Genomic DNA, 8,925 nt, shown 5'->3' with positions numbered 1-8,925 from the left:
CTTGAGTGTCATGTTGGAGCAAAATCGTTCACTTGAATGCCGTTTTCAGCAAATCGTCTTACATGGACTTTTTATTTTTATTTATTTTTAGTGACACATGGATTTTTTTTAATATTTTATGAATTTTTTTTATTTAATATTTTAGAAAAATGAATTTACCAATGGCCGCCGAGGGTCACCGTAAGGACCCTAGCTAGCACGGTCGGCTAGCCCCAAGGGCGAGGGCCGCCGCGCCCTTAGCTAGGGGGACAGCAACGGCCCCGGGCGAAGGTTGTCGTGGCCCTAGCTATGATGACCCAAAAACCCTTACCCGCTTAAGGGTGAATTAGTATTTAATGAATTCGAATTATTAGATGATCGATAAGAAATTTTTATCTCAACTCAATGGAATTTTTGGGAAATTATTATGGATCCGGTATTATTTTTAGGGACACCATGTATTTCATTCGGGTCATATCGCGTCAAATTTGTGAAAAATTGGGACAATAGTGCGTAGATGCACGAGGGACCACGTGTCACGCACGTGGCAGCCACGTGTCACGTAGTGGACACGTGGCTGCCACATGCCCACCTTGACACGTGTCATCGTCTGCCGTGGATGCAAGCCGCCGACTTGTCGTAGGCCGACTCTGCTTCAAGCTCACCGGCCTAAGTTGACTAGTCTTCGGCTTCTCCCCCTATGTAAACCTTTGAGTTAGTTTATTCATCGTAAGATCATCAAACGTCGTCACTCTTCTTCTATAATCCTTTGAAATTGTCCCACCGTTTGAGACCGTTGTTTGCTGTCCACGGCCGCCATTGATCACAGCTGTCGAACCATGCGCATGCCGTCCGTGCGACCGTGCTGTCGTAGCTGTCACTGCCCGCGACCGCCTTTGGCAATCCATGGCCGCCATTTCTAGTTATACACCTCTATGTGTTTGGATCTAATGTTGGTGATCTTTTCCCGCAATTTTACGATCCTATGGAAAGATTAGTTGTTTGGCTTAGAGATCTTCTTGTTGGGTGTAATTCACTCACTCCGTTGTCGAAATCCCTTTTCGGTTCTCTAAGATCTCTACGGATCCGATGCCCCTATGAAAATGTCGGTATGGTTATCCCATCAAGATTAGCTATATGTCCGAAGAGTTCATTGATTCTCGTCCAAAAATACCACATTATCCAATCTACAAGTTAGTTCGTTCCAAGAACTACATAGATGAAAGACCCCCCAATGAAATTGTAAAGCTGAAATACAAGGCGATATACTATCGCGGTTTAGGAAGGTGGATAGGCCCTATAGCTCTTGATAGGTACGACCCATTCTCCTCTCATCTCTTTGTAATGGGAGATCCGACCGAGGAATCAGATGAGGATACAAGTGAGAGTTCAAACTCTACTCTCGGGAATCGGTGGGTAGCTGTAATATTCTGAAGTAGATTATCGTCTGTTATACTCTTCTTATGTGAATCTTGTAAAGAAAGTAGTTATATAAATATGTATAAAAGAGTGGATCGTGAGGTAGAATAAATGATGTAAATGAATCGAAGGAGTTATGAATACAAAGTTTGTGTGAGTTGTTTTGTATTGATTGAATGCGTATGTTATTTGGTTAGTGAAACCATATAAAAGGCCATACCTTTTCTATTAGGCGTGCACGCCAATTGAATGTTTTGTATTCCATGCACTTGTGCCCATATGGCTGATTTGATTTGTTAGTCTTCCGCATGCGCTAACTATATACTCTGATTAAGGAAAGATTAAAGAAGAGAGCGGGTTCTAGAAAGCCTTCCCATCGGGGTGTGGGTGGTATGGGACGCTACACTAGCGATTGCGGGCGAGCCTATGAAGGCCTTGAAGGCCCCGCCGGCCATGGGCGAGGCGGCCCTTGCCCAAACATAGCGAGAGCCACCATGCAATCGGCAATGGTTGAGGGGGCTTCATTGATCACGGTAGAGGGGGCAACAACCCTCGCTAGGTCTAGATGAGGGCCGCCTCACCCATGGCCGATATGGCCGTGATGGCCCTCGCCGATATTTGCGAGGGCCTTAGCTCCCTCTGCAGCGGCCGTCGAGGTTACGACAGCTGTTGCCCATGGCGATCGTGCACCCCCCCACCCCCAGAGCCAAGGGTGAGGCGGCCGTCGCCTCTGGGTTAGTCCATTGTGGCCGGCAAGGGACTTCACAATGACCCTTGCCTGCCAAGAGGAGGAAAACGGAAAAAAGAAAAAAAAAAAACAAAACAATTTCTTTTAAAAAATAACAATAAAAAAAATACAATAAAAATCCACATGTATATTAAAAAATTCAAAAAATTTGCTCCAGCGATGTCACATCAGATTTTCCGGCCTCCACGTAGGATTTCCGGCAAGGCAAATTGGCAATGGCACTTAAAGTGATCGTTTTTTCAAATTTGTGGCACTTAGGTGAGCGAAAAAAAAGTTATGGCATTCAAGTGAGCGAAAAAAAGTTACGGCACTCAAGTGAACGACGTACGCAAGTTATGGTAGTCCCAATGTACATGTTAGAACATGTTGTATAGTTTTGTAGGTTTTCCCTTACATCTCTTCTTTCTCTTTGGTCCCACATAGGAAGAATGCTAAGCTCCTTTTCTCCTCTAAGCCTATATAAAGGCTTCTCATGTACACTGTTCATCACACCATTATTAGAGAACAAATACCATTCTCTTTTAATCTTTCATTCTTTTCATGGTATCAGAGCCAGGTTTATTGTCTTGAAGAGTATGCTCTGCGGTTGCCATCAATTGGTTCTTCCGCATCATAAAATAAGACAATGAGCTCATTATTTTTTAAAGTATGCTCTGCGGTTGCCATAAATTGGATCTTCCGCATCAAAAATTTAGATAATGAGTTTAGGGCTTTTGGGCCATCATCCTTGCTCATTCTAATCCGCGCTTCTTCTTTCTTGATCCTTTCGATCAATTTTTCCACCTCAATCCATATTTCTAGCTTTGCTAGTGATTTCTTTTACTGTCGTCATGGGTGATTCTAGTGATCGTATTGACGTCAAACTCAATGGTTCAAACTATTCTCTTTGGAAACCATCGGCAATGGCAGCACTTGTTTACCGCGACCTATTTGAGCATGTTGAGGGACTTTGTCCTTGTCCCGGTGCTCTTCAAAGTGACTCATCTGATGAAGTTGCGAAACGTGCCGCTGAAATTCGAGCATGGAAAGTTGCTGATCGGAAGGCATGGGCTATCATTTTTGGTTCCATTGATCCTGCTCTTCGCCCACAATTTTCTAATGTTGTTGAGGCAAAAAGTTTATGGGATCAGCTTGCCGAGATGTTCACCCGGACGGGGGACATTCGAGTTTATCGGTTGGAGCAAGAAGTTTACAATGCTACGCAAGGGTCTCGCTCTATTCGAGATTTCTACAATTATATGCACTCACTTTGGAGTCAACTGGATATTCTTGCTCCTATTCTCCGCCCATCATGCCCGAATCGTACTCGGTGTCCATCTACTCGGCTTCAAACTCAAGATAGGCACCATCTACATTCTTTTCTTATGAAGCTCGGCTCTCCCTATGAAGGTGTTCGCAGCCAACTTCTTCACGGCTCTCCAAGACCATCCCTCCTTACGGTCCGAGGAAACTCGTCTTGGTCTTCTTTCCTCCTCGGCGGTTTCGATTCAACCTGCTATTTTGGCTGCTCCACCATGTGTTCCACCTACGGTTTTGGCTGCTCCACCACGTCCTTCGCCTATTCGTGGTCCTCGCCGCCTTTCATGTATGTATTGTCATTGTCTTGGTCATGACGAGTCACATTGTTGGAAGAAGAGGAATGCTTCACGCCTTTCTGCATCACCACGAGTCACTACCGCATCTCCAATCTCTCAGCCTATTACTCTGGTTTCTCCCTCTACGGATGACCGTATTGCTGCTCTTGAGGCCCAACTTGCCCGATTGAGTCCTTCTCTGCCCGTGTCTTTTCCCGATTCCGGTACTTCTACAACTCTCTCATCTGCTAGAAGCACCACTGCAGCTACTCCACCTTCGGGTGATATTTCTACTACTTGGGTACTTGACTCGGGAGCTGCTAGACATATGTCTACTTCAGCTGTTTTTCTCACTAAACTCTCCGAGCTCAAGCAACCAGCACATTTCTTTACTACTAATGGTTCTCCTCTACTAGCTACCCGACAGGGTACTCTTACTGTCTCTGAAGATTTCAATGTTCCCGATGTGCTACATGTTCCCTCTTTGGCTCTCAATTTATTATCCGTTGGACAACTCACCGATGCTGGATGTACTGTAAGCTTTACAAATAACTCTTGCTTTGTGCGGGATCGTTTGAGTGGCAAGATGATTGGCGAGGGCAGTAGACGGGATGGACTTTATATTATGCAACATCTCCATCTTCCAACTTCCTCTCTTCCTCATCTTGTGTTGGCTACCCTCAATCTTGCTCGGTGGCATCAGCGTCTTGGACATATTCCGTCTTCTCGTCTCACCGTCCTTCACCAACAAGGTGCTTTGGGTCCTATTTCTTCTAGTAGTCTTCCTCCATGTTCTATCCGCCCTTTGGCCAAGCAATCTGCTAAGCCTTTTCCTGTTAGTAACTCTAGAACTAGTGCGATTTTCGATCTTGTTCATTCCGATGTTTGGGGTCCCGCCCCGCTCTCTTCCAAGAGTGGTTTCAAATATTATGTATCTTTTATTGATGATTATTCTCGTTATACATGGGTCTATCTTATGCGTCAACGTAGTGATTTCTTTTCCATCTATCGGTCTTTTACTTCCATGGTTTCCACACAATTTAATACAAATTCAAAGTTTTCCGTTCGGATTCGGGGGGAGAATATCTCTCTGGTGTTTTTCGTTCCCTCTTAGCTAATGATGGTACACTTCCTCGCTTATCTTGTCCTGGGGTTCCAGCTCAAAATGGAGTTGCTGAACGCAAGCACCGTCATATTCTAGAGACCACTCGAGCTCTCTTACTTGGCACATCCGTTCCCACCGAGTTACGGGCTGAGGCTCTTCTCGCGGTTGTTCATCTAATTAATCGCCTACCCTCATCTGTTCTCCATCAAGACACCCCGTTTCAGCGTCTCTACTCTCGACCTAGCTATAATCATCTTCGAGTTTTTGGATGTACTTGTTTTGTCATTCTTCCACTCACTGAACGTACAAAGCTTATCGCTCGCTCTATCCCATGTGCATTCTTGGGTTATAGCACCGAGCACAAAGGTTATCGTTGTTATGACCCAAATGCGCGACGTGTACGTATTTCTCGTGATGTTACGTTTCATGAACACATCCCTTTCTTTCTGACAAATACTACACCTCATGTTTCGTCTCCTGTTCCATTTATGGATTTTCCTATTGATCCTCTACCCGACCCTTCTAGTCCCTCTTCTACATCGGATCTAGATATATTGCCACCTTCTCCATCTTCACCTATCCCTTGTGCTGCACCTCCCGCTGTATACGCCCTCGACGATTCTGCACAACTAGAGCCACGCCGTAATCCTCCTTGAGATCGTCGTCCACTTGCCCGGTATGTTGCTGCTACTTCTTATTCTACTGAGTTTGGTTCCTTTTTAGCTGCTGTTTATGCTGTACAAGAACCTAATAGTTATCGCGAGGCGATTCAGCATGTAGAATGGCGCCAGGTTATGTTTGAGGAACTCTCGGCTTTGGAGAGTACCGGTACTTGGGAGCTTGTGTCTCTTCCTCCAGGTCGCTCCCTCGTATCTTGCCGATGGATATATAAGATTAAGACTCGTTCTGATGGCGGTATTGAGCGTTACAAAGCTCGTCTAGTTGCTCGAGGTTTCTCGCAAGAGTATGGTATCGACTACAAGGAGACCTTTGCTCCCGTAGCAAAGATGACATATGTCCGTGCTTTATTAGCTGTTGCTTCAATTCGCAGTTGGCTTCTCTTTCAGCTTGATGTGAAGAATGCTTTTCTTCACGGTGATCTTCAGGAAGATATATTTATGCAACCTCCGCCTGGTCTTGCTCATATCTCTGGAAAGGTTTGCCGCTTGCGACGGGCTCTTTATGGTCTCAAATAGGCCCCTCGTGCTTGGTTTGAGAAGTTCGGTGATGCTATTCAGTCTGCTGGTTTCACTCAAAGTGAGGCTGATCATGCTATATTTGTTTATACCTCTTCTTCAGGCTGCACTATTCTTCTTCTTTATGTTGATGATATGGTCATCACCAGAGATCATCGTGACCATATTGAGCATACCAAGCGGCACCTTCAGCAACATTTTTCCATGAAGGATCTAGGACCACTGCGCTATTTTCTTGTGCTTGAGATTGCTTGCGGTTCACGTGGTATTCTCATTTCTCAGCAGAAATTGTCGCGACCTAAAAATAAATTTTTAAGTTAATGGATTATTAGGTTAATTAGATGAATTAACTAACCTAATACGGACTCTCCCAAGCTCTACCAATTCGCAACTTAGGTTTAATTTTTAATTTAGGAGCCGCCACTAATCTTTTTTGGTAGGTAGATTAGATACCTAAATAAAGTACGGGAGAATACTTTATTTTCTGCCAACCGTAGATTTAGGGTTACGGGACTTGATTATGTTAATTTTTAATTAACACCCTTTCGGTACCAAATTTCATGAAAATGCATTTTCCCGATTGATGATTTGTGATTTTGATTTCCTTTTTCTTATTTTCAGATTTTCCATTTTTTTGTTTTTTCGAATTTTTGAATTGAAACGGATGAATTTGAACAAAATTAAACAAAAATGCCCATAATATACCTTTAAATCCGATTTTCCAATAAATCTTCTCATTCTCGAAGATCCGGGCCGGAGCGAGATTTTATCCGCTACATCCTCGAAGATTCGAGCCAATATGCGGATAAATATATAGAAATACAACGTCCCTTCTCGCCAAAGGGCAGAATACGAATTTCTATATTTAAATCACCATCCCATCCCATAAGATCATGGGCGTGGAGTGTGATTTAATTTTTCGACGGGACTAGGTACCGGGGAGCATACATTATAGGTAGTTTTGTTTAAAGATGTGCAAATATTTATTGAATTTTCGAAAATCCTTAGGGGATTCCAGAATTTTCAAGGAGATAAGCTCCTATCCACAAAGGATTGATATCTTTTAATTTAAGAAAAGTTATCTCTCGAGATCTTCAAAGTGTTATCGGATAATTTACAAGTTTAAAAGATATAATTCAAATGAGATATAGACTTATCCGATATACTTAGATTTCCAAAAAGATTTCAAATTCGGATATAAAATAATCCGAATATTCCAAAAGACATGTGCAATCTTTTCAAGATAACGTTCAGGATTTAGATTTACTCGAAAAGCAAGTCATGAGATATATCTAAAATCCAGTCAGAATATCCAATATTTGAATTCAAAGATACACATAATATCCATGAGATATGCTCCAAATTCGAAATAAACAATCAGAAATTTCCAGAATAATCTCGAGTAAGCTTTGAAACTAGAAATTGAAATCAAAGAACAACAATGCTAAATATTCATGAGATAAGCATAGATATCAAGAGGTTTGTTCAAGATTCCAATTTTCCAATTTAAGCAAAAATCCTTACGGATAATGTCAAGTAATCCGGACAAATTCAAACAAGATAACTTTGATATCCAAGAGTAGAATTTTACCTTATCTTGCGAATTGCAATCTCCCAATTTGAATTTTGCTTGGAAAAACCTGCACACCAAGCTTGGGAATGGACCGATCGGCTAGGGAATTCCGCACACCTCAAGGACTTTGGCAAAGACAATTTTGTGTCGTCGATAAAGCTTAATTTGCAGCAGCAATTTAAAGCATAGATCCACCTAAAAGAAACAACAAATTGCAGGGAAATTGTGCCAAAAACGATAGAACACGCAACCCCGAACAGCCCGTAAAAACGGCTCAAACTAGTGTTGATGGCTTGGCAACGAACAACCCATCTCAGCGTGGCCATGAACACATAATTCTCCAATGGATTCATGCGTGAACTTGGAGTTAGCTGCCTGTGAGGGTGATCAACAATACGATCTGGCATATTGGACTGTTCTGGCATCACTTTTATTGTCTTCGGCCCTGCACCCCACTCAGCAATTAATATGAGAGAATTAAAATCTGTAAAAATTCTTCATGTGTCTGGACAAAATCAAGGGAGACCGCAACATCCCACAATGCATATCGTACTCATGAGTTTGGACAAAACCAAAAGCAGACAAATTCACCGCTCCTGATGACTTCACGCGTGATGTTCCGGGTTTTTTTTTCTGGCTCGGTGAGGCTACTACAAACGCAAATTTGGAGGTGTTTCTCGGATTACGTCCGTCAATGCTTCGGGGTAGACTTTGCTGATTGCGTGACGAAGCTTGACCAATATCGCTCGTCAGCGGACTCGCAGGTTGATGACTCGACAGATTGGTGGCATAGCTTCGTCGGCGAACCTGCAAGAGAAATCGACAAAAAAAATAGCCAAAAGGAAAAAAGATAGTAATCAATCTACCTGACTCCTTTTTGACCGTGACCCCCACCGCTTGAATCTTGCTCCTTCAGTCTTCTTTTTTGTCACCAAGTATTCTGTTGGTGTGGTATGCATACGGCAGGAGTGGCGATCAACTCTCCATGGGCGCGCATAGAAAGATGAAGCTTGGAAACCGACTTCTTCTCTTTTCTATTTCTCCCTCTTCTCAGACTTTTCTTTCTCAATTGTCGTGTGAGTACTATGGCCGTGTATTGCAATCTGTGGCCCCCCTCTGTCGTGTGACCTAGCCATGTTTATATAGAGAAACCCTAGGTCAAAATCTGATAATGCGGGCTTAAGTTTTGGCCTTATTTTGATTATAAACTTTAATTAAAAGGCCTTTTTCGAAATCAAAATTTAGTGGACTGAAAATTAGACCCTAAAGCCTTGTGATTTTCGATACTTGCTCCCTTATGATGGCCGAATTATGGAATATGGGCTCCGGTC

Source organism: Rhodamnia argentea, chromosome 9 (genome assembly GCF_020921035.1).
Source record: "Rhodamnia argentea isolate NSW1041297 chromosome 9, ASM2092103v1, whole genome shotgun sequence".
Lineage (NCBI taxonomy): Eukaryota > Viridiplantae > Streptophyta > Magnoliopsida > Myrtales > Myrtaceae > Rhodamnia > Rhodamnia argentea.
The sequence above is the reverse complement of the archived record's forward strand: the minus strand, read 5'-3'. Positions refer to the sequence as shown.